This window comes from Lissotriton helveticus, chromosome 4_1 (assembly GCF_964261635.1).
Source record: "Lissotriton helveticus chromosome 4_1, aLisHel1.1, whole genome shotgun sequence".
Classification (NCBI taxonomy): Eukaryota; Metazoa; Chordata; class Amphibia; order Caudata; family Salamandridae; genus Lissotriton; species Lissotriton helveticus.
In genome coordinates this window covers 807083029-807097719 of record NC_136063.1, presented here as the reverse complement: position 1 = coordinate 807097719, position 14691 = coordinate 807083029, and the positions used below count along the sequence as shown (strand labels likewise).

The following is a 14691-nucleotide window of genomic DNA, read 5'->3' as shown; positions in this document are numbered from 1 at the left end:
CTCTTTCTTTCTTCTGAGTTTATTCCAAGCTATTCTTGTAGTTTTTGATGCCCAGATAAAACTGGATATTTCTCCTTGGATCTTTTTCAGGGATTTTTTTCTAAATTCCAATGGAATAGTGTTAAAAAGGTACGTAAATTTAGGAATGATGGTCATTTTTACTGCATTGGATCTTCCCAAAAAGCTTAGTGATATTCCTGACCAGACTTTAAGAAGTCTTCTCATTTCTTTGGCTACTATATTGAGATTCAGTTGTGGGATGTTTTCGAGATCTTTTACCAGTGTGATTCCCAGATATTTTATTTTATCCCTAGTGAATGGTGTACTGGGGCTCGTGTTCCAGCTCATCGACTCTGTTTTATCCTTATTTGTCAGATATCCTGAGACTTTACCAAACTTGTTCATCATATCTTCTATTGGTTGATTGGAATTTTCATAGTTGTCTGTAAACACCATTAGGTCATCCGCGTATAGTGCCACTTTTTTTGACCAGTTTTGATGTATGAAGGGTGTTATTAAAGGATGGTTTCTGATCGAGCAGGCCAGCGGCTCAATATATAGGTTGAAAAGTAGTGGCGATAATGGGCAGCTTTGCCTTGTGCCCCAAGAATCTCTAAATCTTGGTCAGACAATATTACGTTCATTCGGGCTGCTGGCACAACATTATAAAACAATCTTAGACCTCTACTGCACACCGGCTAAAATTACAAAATGGGTGGGGGTTAGTTGGCACTAGATGTCCCCGCTGTCAAAGCTCCATGGCAGATGTGGTTCACATGTTTTCCACCTGACCACATCTGGAAACTCTGAAGAGAGACATAGAGACATTTTTTTATCTCTCCTTGAAGATGAAAGTAGCCCTAATGCCCGAGCAAATGCTTTTGGGGGTCAGAGGCTCTGGGACGTATAGAGCCCACCCATATTTTATGTTTCTGGCCATGACAGTGGATAGAATTTGCATCTCTACAGCCTGGTTGGATGCAATCCCCCCCACTCCTTTCACCAATGGCTCATACAGCTCTTATCTAAATTTTATTTGGAAAAAGGGATTTATGAATTAAAGAGCTGGAGGGCTAAAACATTAGAAAGGAATATTTGGACATCGATTTACCAGTGGAAGACTGTGGCTGGGGTGTATCTGGATAAAATATAAGATTTGTTTATTAACTGTATGTAATATGATGATTCTTAACTGAAAATCTGTTTACTATTTTAGTCTTGCATCTCCCTACGTATTTTTTTATGTATATATGTATTTATGTGACCCCCTACACAATTTTAAATAAAAATACTTTTTATAAGTAGAGATCCTGAAGAAATGAGGCTTGGCAGGCTAATGGCAATGGGAAGTACAGGCTGTGATGCATTAGTCAGCAGAGAATGGGATGGATAAACATGCAGTCTAGTAACCTTGCAAACTGCTAGCTTGTGGCAAGACAGAACCAGTGACCCATTGTAGTAAAGGCCATGCAATCGGGGATCCTGGATTCATGAAAGACAAAAGTGGTCTGGAATTGTGGACTGTTTGGCAGAGTGAGCGGAAAGACAAGATCCTGAATCTGGTCCTAAAACATATTCAGGCATCCATACATTGCCCCAAATTGGCACCCCTTCATGTGAACCAATATCTGAACCAGTGGCTGTATCAGTGACCAGCCAGCCGTAATCATGCTCCATGACCCACACAAGGACTATCTCCCCTGTACTCACATCTTCTCTTTTTTATTTTTTATAATTTTTTATTCTTTTACTTAGCCACATGTATAATATGTTACATAAAAAAGAAAACAGAAATAAAACACCAGTAATCATTATCAAAGCACATGCGAACACAGAGAGCAGAACATAACTTTAGACATGTCCAATTACAATTATCACACATATAAAGCAGAGGGAGACAACTAAAAAACTAATACAGTAGATCCTTAGTGCCACTGAAGAATGGACCACACCCTTTTAAATTTAGGCAAGAGTGCGGACCTCAGGCTTAGCCTAACGCTATTTCCATTTCATAAATTTCCCTAAGTACGACCCAAAATTCATTAATATTTGGACTCACTCTTTGAATCCATGATTGAGCAATACATAAACGGGCACATGCAATAATGATTGAAACAAGTGTGCTCGTAACACAACCCCAATCTGAAAGTACCCCTAACACTATTTCCTTCTCTGAAATCTGGTTATCATGTAAAGGAAATCTGCAGCATATTCTTGACACTTCGGTCAATATGACTTAGCAGCTGATTGGGTCTTAACCCACTTGGAAATTATGGCTATAATAGAGCATAAATATAACTTTGTGTTGCTAAAGTTTCAAATTAACTGACGTCACTGCAGAATCTATAACTTCCAAATATTCCTGTACCTCCTCTTTAGTTATATTAATATTCAAAATCCGACTTAACTTTACTGCAATCTGTCTGTTGTCATCACTAACAGCTGCTAAAAGATTTTGCCAATAGTTCCTTGACATGTAGTTTGAAAAAATACAGATAGTACCTCAGAGGGATTGGATAATTTTAATAAGCCCCGAACGCAAGTGAAAAAAATCCCTTATTTGCAAGTACTTGTAAAAATAGATCTGTAACAACCCAAATTCTTCTTGCAGGGCTAAAAAGATCAGAGTCCTTGTTCATTATACAATTGACCAAGCTGCATTATGAGCTTGCGCTGCCACTCTCTCCCAACGTAGTCGTGAAATATGTCAGGCAGCATGGGATTTCCCCATAATGCAGTATATATGTGCAGATCTGGTAGTGTATATTCCTTACGAATTTCATGCCATATCCTAGTAATGTCCTTGACTACCTTAAATTGGAACGCTTATAACAATTAGAGTCAGACGTTTTGTACAATAAAATCCCTGTGTTTAATCCACAGGCCAATTGGTCTGAAAGCCAAATAATACCAGTGTCGGGCCCCTTAAGTAAACTTTGTATTCAACGATGAATGTAGCCCAAAAATACAATTTAAAATCTGGTAGTTTAAAACCACCTTGTTTGTATGATAGTTTTATATACCGAATAGCTCTCCTTGCACGCCGATAGCCCCAAATAAAGCTACCAACGGCACCATCTAAACGCTTAAAAAACATCAGCGGCACCCTTAGCAGGATCGTGCAAAGAAAGTACAAAACCTTCATAAGAATATTCATTTTAACAAAGTTTCACTTCCCAAATATGCTAGGGGGGAGCCGGTGCCAACATCACAGATTTGCCACCACCTTTTTAAGCATTGGCTCATAGTTTAATGTAATCACGTTATCAATTTGGCTGCTAAAACAGACTCCCAGATATATATTGCAGTTCTTGTAATTCTTAATGTTGCTGGGGGCATTTCAAGTTGGAAATTTAAAATCGTTTGATGCAGTAGCCAGAATTTTGTCGGTGCTAGCACTGGGGAGATCATGTTCTTCGCTGGGGACGCCCAGAGGGTGTGTGGCTCTTGCTCTGTGAGTTTGGCGTCTAGTTGGGCTTCCCAGTATTTGGTGTTCTTGATGTTGAGCTTCGAAGTGCTGGGGCGGAGGAGTTTGTATATATGTGAAACCTGGTGGCTGACTACGTTTAGGAAGAGAAAGAAGAAGGGAGGCCTCCTTAGTAGTCCAATAGGGGACAAGGAGAGAATCAGTGAAGAACTTAACAAGTCCCAGGAATCAACTCTTGAAAAACCTTTTTGTACATTACCCTCGTAACTCAAAATACCAACTAAAAAGAAGCGTGTACCATATAAGACAGACAGTTGCAGAAAATTGATAAAACTAGTAACACATTTTTTGTTTGTTAAAAAGTTGCACAATTTATTACAAATCAATAAAATCATTAATACATCACAACAATACAGTGCCATATAACTAAAAAAGGGTAACATATATATTTTTTAAAAACCTATACAGATGTGTAGCATATAATAAAAACCAACACGGTCACAATTTTACAAGGTGATTCGATCCACACAGTTCAGAGTTGTCAAGGTCGTCGACGCAGCGTTTCAGTGTATTATGATACCACCTTCATCAGGACAAACAATTCTATACAAAGAAAGCGTACAATTAGATGATTCCTAGGAGTTTGTTTACAAAAGCGCATTTGTTTTACATTTATCTAGGCACTAATCGTTCTGGCAAAGAGTCCTATACATATTTCTACACGGATCTAATGCATCATTAATTTAAGAAAAATGTCTTTTGAGTTACAAAGGGCTATGTAATCAGGTTCCAAACTATGTGACCTTAAGTCACTGTAAGGTAGCTGTTTAAGAAGGATAATCCCTTATGCATACATGTAGATGTCTAATTAGTCCTCTCGTTTTAATTGGAGGCATTTTGGAATCATGTCGTAGATCATGGAAAAGAAGTTCTGGTCTACTACATCAGAAATGTAAAAATTCCTTTCTGAGAGGGACACAAAATTACAGGACGTGACTGTTACTTGAAGCGTCACTTTTTATTTATCGATTTGTTTGGAGCTTATAAATGACTCTGATTCTTTTATATTACCTGTCAATTTCTGGAAAACAGTGATGAGGGTACTGCCGGAGGGGGGCCACCGTTATTATACAATTGTCCCTAAGGAGAAGGCCATATTGACATATTAGAAAAAGAATTGCAATCGGTGATGCTGTCAATGGTCTACTTAACAAGTCAGTGCAACGTGGCACGAAAAACAAGGAGATACTTGTATACAATAACTGATTGCGTCTGGTTCTAATTGATTATGCAGAGCGTAGTACTCACCCTGGAGATATGGTTGTATGGCTCTCACCGCAGCGTGACTTAAGTCTTTTATCTTGTCGCAGCACTTGGATTCTGCGTTTTGCGGTGGTTCTTTCAATTTCACCTACAAAGGGTTACATTGTTTGATTCTCGTTTGTTTTAGCTTCGTGCGTCTAATTATACACATGAAGAATTTTGCGCAGTATATTACAAACTAGAAATGAATGGCTTTACAGTTTGTGATCTTTATGCTAAGGACTGTTGTCTTTTCATTGTCAAGTTTAGTGTGTCCTCAGAATCGATAGTGGTTAGTCTGCTACTTTGTTTTACTGTTGTTCTAATAATGTATACAAACCCACTTTTCACAGTGTTGTAGAGGTAGAAGTTTTCTTAAACACTGCACTGATCGAGGCCCACTATTGCCTCAGTGGGACATTTATTTACAACACTGTAAATTAGTTAACACATCCCTTCGAATCTTTATTATTCGTAGCTGTTATTCTCCTTTTAAAAAAATGTCTCGCAAACAATCGATACTGACTCTCTTTATCGACGTTAGTTATAGGAAAACGACAGTCTCTCGCCTTAATGGGCCATTTATTTAAAACATTGTGCAGTGTTAAATTCTTTAACAGATAGTTTTTCGCATCTGTTTTTTCGATTCCTGTTGCTATCCTAGTATGGGTAAATTAAGACACAGACAACTGCTATGGTTGCCGATATACTATTACAAACGGGGCTGGATATCGAATTTGTTTCAGGATCCAAATATCAGGGGAAAGCGCTTACCTCTTAATCTTTATGCGGCCTCCCTGCTCCCCTCTCGGCTCCTCGCAATCCCGGTCAGGTTGACGTGTTACCCTTGTTTCAGGTGGTTTGTTATTTAAAGGCATTTTGCGCGGGTTTTTAGGTCACTTGTTCACGCCGAACGTTATTTCGACGAGTTACGTCGGTTAATACGCGACGCGCATTATTTGGACTACAATTGTAGTTTTTCAGTGTTCTGTATACTCTTTGTGTTTATGTTTTGTGGTCAATCATCAGTATGCGACACGCATAAAATGCGCTCCTGTTGTGCTGATATAATCAAATGACCCCGTGTTTATTGACCATTATGTAAAAGCAGTATTGAGCATGAATAGTGCATGCTATTATTTTACTCAAATAATATGTTTAATACGTTATTTGTGATTATAAAGCATGCATTTGCATAAAACGTACCATCACTTATTTTCTATACATTTCGCTGTTATTGTACTGTTGTCGATGGTTTATGGCATGGTACGCCTAATGGGACACTTTATCATTATATTTAGTCATTAAAGTGGCTCTGGAGATCACAGAGAGCATGTGACTCCCATTCACTGAGTTCTAATAAATATCGTCCTGGTACCTCTTTGGTAACAGAACTGATAAAGTATTATCAAGCATCTCGTTCCCGGATTGATTGTGCTAAGCACCTATATTTATCAGGTGCAGAGGAATTATAAAATCCTCTCCCAGTCCTCTCTGGTGTTAAGTCCTTCCTTTACTGAGTTAAATCTGGACATGAAAAATTGTTCACGTTTTTTTCGTTTGGTGTCAGTATCACCACCTCTGCTGTTTTGAACGGTTAGTTCTAAACCGCACCACCGGAGATCATCTACACTGTGTCCTGCTGTTTTCCAGTGGTCTGATAAGGGCGCACCAACTTTATTACAGCGAATAGCAGATTTATGTTCATTTATTCTTAGCCTTATTTCGCGAGATGTTTCTCCTATGTATATCTGATCACAGGGGCATCTGATCAAATATACCATATTTTTAGATCTACAGTTCATAAATGATTTGATTCTATGTTTGGTTGTTTTGTGTTCCACGCAGTCGCCTTTGATTATATTTGTACAGTTTGAGCAGTTACTGCATGGAAAAGTACCCAACGGGAGTGGATTCTTATCCATAGTCCTTTGGGTCTTCTTATCGTCTTCCCTGTATGTGTGGACTAAGCTGTTCCTAATAGTCCGATTGCGTCTGAACGCAAACATTGGTTTCGGTACTTTATCTTTGTTCTTTTTTGTTACTAAATTCCAGTTGCGATTAATGATGTTTTTTATTTTATTACTAACTCCACTAAAATTGCTGACAAAGACCAGTCTATTGTCCGCATGTTTCTCCTTGATGTTCTCATTCAGGAGAGTATCTCTGTTGAAATATCTGGCTCTTTTGAAAGCCTGTTTTACCATTCGTTTTGGATACCCTCTGTCAGTAAGTTTAGTGGATAAAACTTCTGCATGTTTTATGAAGTCATCAATATGTGAACAGTTTCGTTTCAACCTTAAGAACTGTCCAAAAGGAATGTTATTTTTCTGACAGGGTGGGTGGTGGCTTTGATAATGGAGCATGGTGTTTCTATCCATTTTTTTAGTGAACAATTCTACTTGTAAATGCCCGTCGTAGTGTTTGATTATAATGTCTAAAAATTCACATTTATGTTGATCATAATGGCTGGTAAATTTAAGATTATTGTCGCCCACGTTTAGGTTCTCCATATATTGAATGATCGTGGGCTTGTGTTTTGTCAGTTTAGCTTTAGATACAGCTGTTTTGATTATAAGGAAGTTGTAGAGTTCTATGTCCCTGAGGTTATGTCATGATTTTAGGTTGTTAAAGGAGTGGGGTTTCCCTTCTTCTTCTAGCTGTACCCGGAAGGAGAACCCTAGTCTTTTCCACGATTCTATGTTTAGGGGTTTTCCCCTGTATTTGATCTTTGGGGTTCGCCCATAGGGATTCTCAGTGTGAGTTTTTGATGCTGTGTTCAAGTTTCTTGTCTACCATAAGAAATGCCTGTCTTGTGTTTTTAAGTATAGAGTTGTTCATCTGTGTCTGCTTGCTAGCTGTGAGGAGAGTCATAGGTCTGGTGTTGTTTAGAATGGCCTTCTCGATAGAAAACCATGTTGGTGTGTATTTCTGGTCTGGTAGTATCCAGTACATTCTCAGTCTGGCTATGAAGGCTGTTTGGAATGTCCTGAAGTCTGCTACGTTTAGCCTCCTAGCCGCTTCGCTAGCTTTAGTTTGGGGAGACCTATTCTAGCTTTTTTGTCGCGCCAGATGAATTTGTTTATCATTTGGTCTACCTTGCAGTGGAAATCATCTGTGAGTGTGAGAGGGAGCATCCCCAGCCAGGTAGTTTACTATTGGAGTTATCATCATCTTTATGGAGTCTATTCTCCCCCACCACGTGATGAATTTGGTTGACCAGGATTCCAAAAGCGCTTTAATCTTCCCTATGGTTAGTTTCTCGTTGTGCTCTAGAGTGGATTTCAAGTTCTTCCCGAAGTGGATCCCTAGGTATTTGACAGACCTGGGTTGCCACGCTAGCCCGGAGGCGGATATTACCTCTTTGGTTGTGTGTATGTTGAGTGGCATACACTCTGATTTATCCCTGTTAGAATATACACCTATGGTGTCCATGAGTGCTGTGATGGACGTTTCTGGGTCTTCAGTAACTATCAGTATGTCATCCCCGTAGGCCGCGAGTTTGTCTGTGGTGTTGTTGATGGATACTCCCTTCATATTACTGTTGGCCATGATGTCTGTGATTAAGGGTTCGAGAGCTAAAAGAAACAGCGCCGGGGATAGGGGGCAGCCCTGTCTAGTACTTCGTTGTAGGTTGAGCTGTTGTGATGTTGAACCATTTATTGCTATCTGTGCCTTAGGGATTTATATAGTGCCATTACCTTCCTCAAATTGCTTTCTCCCAGGTTGATTGTTCGCATGCATTGTTCCAGAGAGTGCCAGGACACTCTGTCAAAGGCTTTCTCTGCGTCAAGTGTTATTGCTACCGCTGGTCTATCAGAGTTGTTTGAGTGTTCGATCACATGACAGAGGAGCCTAGTGTTGTCGTGTGACATGCGTGTTTTCAGATAGCCTACTTGTGTGTTTTTAATCAGCTGTGGGAGCCGGTTGTTTAGCCTTGTGGCTTGGATTTTGGCGTATATCTTACAGCCTATGTTGATGAGTGAGACGGGAAGGTAGTTTTGGGGGCGCTGCGTGTCTTTGCCTTCTTTGGGGATGACTATAATGTTTGCTTCTGTCATGGAGTTCGTTCCTTCCCCCTCCTTCTCGCAATGGTAAAAAACTTTTTTCATAATTGGGATTAGGTTGTTTTGGAACGCTTTATAGAAGGATGCCGTGTAGCCATCTGGATCTCCTTAGCTTTTATTTCTTGTCCGAGTGCCTGCGCCTCCTCTGTCGATATCTTGGGCAGGTTCAATCTGTCTAGGTAGGCGCTACAGCCCTTCTGGTCTAGAGTTACATCCTCTTTGTATAGTTCTTGGTGGAAGTCCCTAAATGTGCGAAGTACGTCCTTGTGTTGGGTGTGTGTGATGTCTTTTGCATCTGTGATTGTTGTGAGTGTTGCTTGTGTTTGAGGTTGATGCTAGGGTTTTTCCTGCTCTGTTTGCCTCACAGAGGTTAATTTGTTTATATTTCTTTATCCACAGGCCTGCTCGCTCGCTCAGGATTCTATTGAATTCATACCTTCTAACTGTGAGCTCTATCAGTGAGTTGGAGTTTGCGGTGTCCCTAATGTGTTTTGGTTCTAGTTGTTTGATGTCTCTTTTTAATTGGTCTAGGTGGTGTTTGGTTTCCCTGTCTCGTCTTGCTTAATTTTAATTAACGTCCTCATAACTGTTGCTTTTAGTGCGTCCAACAGTGTCTTTGGATCCTTGTCTGGTGTGTTGTTATCTGCAAAATAGTTCATAATGGCTTGCTCTATCTCTGTTTTGTCCTCTTGTTTTGCCATGACTATGTTGTTAAAACGCCATCTGCGGGTAGGGTGCTCCTTGTGGTGACCTGATAATTTTAGGGTGATGCATGAGTGGTCGGATATTGCTCTTGCCGTAATTTCCGTATGTTCTATTAGGTGTGTGCCTGAGATGAGGATGTAGTCAATTCTGCTGTAGGAGTTGTGTGGGTAGGAGTAGTAGGTGTAGTCTCTGGTGTCGGGGTGTTGAAGTCTTCAGGGGTCTTTCAGGTTGAATCTGTTGCATATGTTCTTTAGGGTGTTGTGTGAAGCGGGGGCCTGGCCTGGGCTGTCGACTGTCTGTCTAGGGTGTAATCTAATGCCAGGTTGAAGTCTCCTGCTAGTACTATCATATGGTTCGGGTCGCTTGTCTCCAGTCTTTTGGCTATTCCCTCCCAGTATGCTGTGTCATCATTATTTGGTGTGTATGTCTTAGCTACGACTATGGTATCATCACCTCTTTTCAGGTAAGTTATTAGTAGTCTCCCATCCTCCTCGCACTGTTTGTTGTCAATGGATATCTTTGAGTTTCTATTAATCAGGGTGATGACTCCTCTTTTCTTGCTCACAGCTGGTGAGCAGGCTACCTGTCCTATCCACTTTGCCCTGAATTTGTTAGCTTCCTTCCTGGATAGTTTGGTTTCTTGTAGTAGTATAACATCCCCTTTAGTCTTTGCTAAGCAGTCCAGTACCTTTTTCCTCTTAATCGGGTGATTTAGGCCCTTCACGTTGAACGAAACAATCTTCAGGCCTGCCTGCAGGGCAGTGTTGCTGCAGTGTGGTAATGCTGTGTTATTATTAAATGTCATTGTGTACCTTGTGTGGTCCTCGTTATCTTTCCCCTTGTCCTCCCCCGTGATTCTTTGTTTGGGGGACTGCGTAGGGTTGGTGGCTATAGCGCTTGGTGTACCGCAGCCTGTTGGAGTTAGTCAAGATCGGTTGTTTTTGTAGCATTATCAAGTGAACTGGTCTACCAGGTATTGGAGTGTGGACATCTACGTGGACACGACAATACAAATGGACAAGACAGACTAGACAGACGAGACAATGGACAAGACAGAATAGACAGACGAGACACCACCCTCTCCCTTCTCCCCCACCCTTTCCTCCCACCCTTCTCTAAAACATCATGCTGAAGACCTGCGACAGCAAAATCCCTCCCGCCCCGCTCTCTCCCTGGGATATCTTGTTTGGCACTGGTGAAACATTATTGTTATAGGCTATGGTCCCGAAATTACGAGTAGCATTTAATTGTCAGTCTGCCCCTATAGTTGTACGTAGAAAGGATATTGCTGAGGTAGATCACCGTTTTTTGATGTTTCGTCTGTGCTGACTGGGGCCTTCTTCATACGAGTTCGATTGTCTGGTCACCATATCTTAGTCTCGGTGTCATAGTTGAGATGGTGTGTAATGAACACTGCTTAGGCGTGTGCCTGAGGTAGGCTTTGTTTGTTTGAGGTATATAATTGTTCCTTAGTATAGGTTCCTTCTGAGCTTAGGCATTTCGTCGTGTCTCTTCTAATTATTCTGCTGTTAATTCTGGTGAAGTGCTTCTCTTGCTTGATGTCGTTGCTGCGCTCTCCATTTCCTGTGGGGCCGGTCCTTGCAGGTATCGTGACAGTTCCATTGGATCTTCAAATGTATGTGATCTCCCCTTGCTGCTTATCTTGAATTCATTGGGGCCAACGAAGGAGAACAGGAAGTTCTCTTTCCTAAGTTTGTCTCTTTGGGCTAAGAAGCCCTTTCTTTTGTCCACAGTTGCCTTCGAGTAATCTTGTGTTAGGATTATTTTGTGGCCGTTCCATGGTAGATTTGGGTTTTTCTTTGCTACCCCAAAGATGACATCCATGTGGTGTGACCGTAGTGGTTTGCAGATTATTGGTCTTGGGCCCAACCTGTTCGTTATTTTGAAGGCTGGCACTTTGTAGGCTCTGTCTAGCTCGAAGTGGCTCTCGAATTTGAGATTCGTGTGCTTGCGTATAAGATCATGTATGAGTGTCACGCACGAGCTTGCCTTTTCTTCCTCCCCTTCTGGTACTCCTAGTATCCTTATGTTTCCTTTTCTGCTGCGGTCCTCAAACTCCTCTGCTTGTTTTTGAAGGGCTCTGGTCGGCTTAGCTAGGGTGCCAATCGCTTTGTTTGTGTGGAGGCCCTTGTCTTCTATATCGCTCACTTGCTGTTCCACCGCTGATAGCCTGTTATTTTCAGTATGAATGTCTGCTCTCACTGCAGCCAGTTCAATTTGGATTGCGTCTGTTGTTAGTTTGATTGTCTTGATAAGGTCGTGGACTTCTGCCAGTTTTTTAAGTATACTGTCCAGTGTGCTGTTTATATCTGGTTTCTGTTTTATGGGGGACTCCGCATAACCTTCTGGATTGGTTTTTTTTGTGGTTGATTGCCAGCCATGGTGGGTAGCCCTCTTCTTGCCTGGAGTAGCACACATCTCCTGCTTTTGCCCTGTTTATCCGGATGGCCTGCAGACTCTTTCTGCATTGCAGAGTGTGGCTCGACGTTCTCCGTGTAGAGACTGTGTTTTCAATTTTGGCTTTAAGCTCCCCCTGTTGATTCTTTGCGTTATTTTTGGCTTTTCAGTGGGGGTAGTTTTTGTGTGTGACCGGGTGCTGCGAGCCGTCTTCTCTGCCGTGACTGGAATGTCTTGAGTATTTAGTTTGGCTCGCCCCTTGGTGTGTGGTCTTCTTGTTTAGTGCTGTTGGCGAAGCTATTTGCCGAAGCTAGCCATGCTCCGCTGGCTTTTTTTTCGTGGGTGTGGTCAGCGCTGGGTTCCAACTTTTGCCCTCTGGGCTGCTTTGCAGATTAGAACTGATCTTTCTCTTGCAGTGATTCTTGGCACCTTGGTTTCCGCCTGCTTCGGTGAATTGGTGACTCTTTTGCCTCGCTCGTGTGGTGGATTCCTCTTTGTTGCCCCCTCTTTAGTTACAATCTGTGCTGTACTCCATGCTTCCCACTCTGGGGGCTGTGCACGTTTTCCCCGCACTTATTTCCTCCACATCGTTTGCGTTTGCCCTCCGTTTGCACTCTGGCACTTGGTGTTTTCTGGCCGTAGGGGGTGCGCTTACCGTTTTGTGCTGATGCGACCGGGCTAAAATGGCGGCCGTTATCGGCTGTATCGGTTGTTGTAACGGCAATATCGGTTTTGCTTTTGCCTTCTCTTTTGGGGGGGTAACCGCTCTGTCACTCCTTGTGAGGCTCTGTACCTGGCTTGCACTGACCTCTTCTTTGGATAGCAGTTCCTTTGTTGCTGTTATGTGGCTAGGGGTTGTGTGCGGTCATCCCGATTTTTATTTTTTCCTCCTCCACCGCTTAGTGGCACCCACAGCGTGCTCGGTGTGTGCTTGCAATCTTTGTGGGTTCTTTCACCGGCTCTCCCAAGATGGTGGTCCCCCCTTTCGGTTTCGGTTTTGAGTTCGGATTAAAGATCGCTCTCGTGTCTAGGCGGGGATGCGCTCAAATTCCTCCCTTGGAGCTGCCTTTAGTTCCACTTTGCCCTGACTTGTTGTTTTCTGACTGCATTGGTGTGCAGGGTAGGGTAGGTGCGGTCGCAGTATCGGTCTCGATCTTGCTTTATCAGTGAGCTATAAGAAGATGGCGGCTTCCACTAGCTGAATCAGTTTTGCTTTTGCTATCACTCTCTGTGGTTTTGCTCTTTACTGGAATCTGTTGCGGGGGTGCAGCATCTTTGGCGGGGTGCACTGACCTTTCTTGGGTTTCGGGATATGATCCCGTCTTTTGTCCTCCTCGGTCTTCCACCGCCACAGAGTACCGACCCTGGGTCCCGGGAGCCATCTTGGATGTCCGCAAGTTCTTCGTACCGCTCCCTCCGATTTCCTCGGTTTCCGTCCTCCTGTCCCCCCGTGGCTGTCTCTTGTTCCGCCCAACAGGTGCACTGGTTCTTCCGATATCTTCTGGTGTAGTTTTTTCTAAGTCTAAGGAGGTGCTTGCATGTATGGATCTCGCTTTATCCCCGGGTGTAGCGGAGCTCTGGACTCAGGCAACCCCAGCGTGCTAAGCGACGCTAGGACTTAAAGAAACCGACCGCTGCTGGAACTGTGACTCAGGAAAGGGAGACCTGGCGCACCTCATATCCCACTGTTCGAAGGTTAGAAAGTTCTGGAATTAAGTCTTCACATTCACAAATAGGGCCCTAGACTGTACACTAAAAGAAGAATTTGCCACAATTACCACAGCACTCTGTAGACACAATCACACAACAGGACAGAAACCTCCTAGACTTCCTCCTAACATCAGCAGCCAAAACAGTGCTCGCCAATTGGAAGGACACAACTAAGGCCACGTTCAAGGGATGGCTAAACTGGGTGACATTCCTCAGAGGTGCCGACAACATGGCACTAAGATACGCCCCATGGAAGAATGCCAACAGAGAGATATGGACTACCCTAGATAAGTTTCTTAACCCGTACGAACTCCCATGAATGGAGATAGGGCCAAACAAAGTAAAGTCGCAACTAGGAGAGAATATAGGAGCACTAGGACGGTCAACCACAATACATGCACCAACACTTGAATGTTCTATGTTATGTGTAGGAACCCCACGTAGGAGAACTACCGCAACTACCCCTATGTTTTATGTTAATTTTTTACGAGGCAGAGAGGCATCCGGGCATCGAAAAGAGTGCTCAAAAGACTAAACCCAGTGGCAATTTCACCCTAGAATCTAGACCCAAAGAAGAAAGCCCTATCGTAAATATCCGCGAACGGTCTATTCATGTTATTTGTCATATATACTGTACTGTAAAATACCAATAAAACATTTTTTTTTTTAAAAAGAGGAACTTTAAAATCGTCTGTCTCTTATTCAGGTTTAGTTTATAACCCAAAAATGAGCCATATGGCTGAGCCTCTTGTGTAATTTCGGTTAGAGCATTTACTGGTTTAGCAGAAAAAATTGCAATATCATCCGCGTATGCGGTCAGTTTTAATTCCAGACCATTAAGAGACACCAGAGGAATCCCAACATTTTGCAACAAATGCTTAATAAAAGGCTCAATGTGAAGGGCAAACAATATAGAGGATAACGGACAGTCCTGCCGCGTACCCATTTGGACAGCAAAGTAAGATGAGGAATGGCCATTAAGCTTGAGCGCAGCTATTGGTTCCTATAAAGTTTCTGTACCACTAAGATGAACCTTTGACTGAGACCTATTGATGACATTGT

General features: G+C 42.3%; 1 long non-coding RNA gene across 1 annotated transcript; it reads right to left on the bottom strand.

Moving 5' to 3' along the window:
* Window positions 1-3538: 3538 nt before the first annotated feature.
* Window positions 3539-5629, bottom strand: LOC144827339 (uncharacterized). Its single transcript, XR_013610144.1, has 4 exons — window positions 5504-5629; window positions 4736-4838; window positions 4499-4567; window positions 3539-4030 (listed from the first exon to the last, which is right to left on the bottom strand). It is a non-coding gene; the product is annotated as an uncharacterized LOC144827339 (long non-coding RNA).
* Window positions 5630-14691: the final 9062 nt, after the last annotated feature.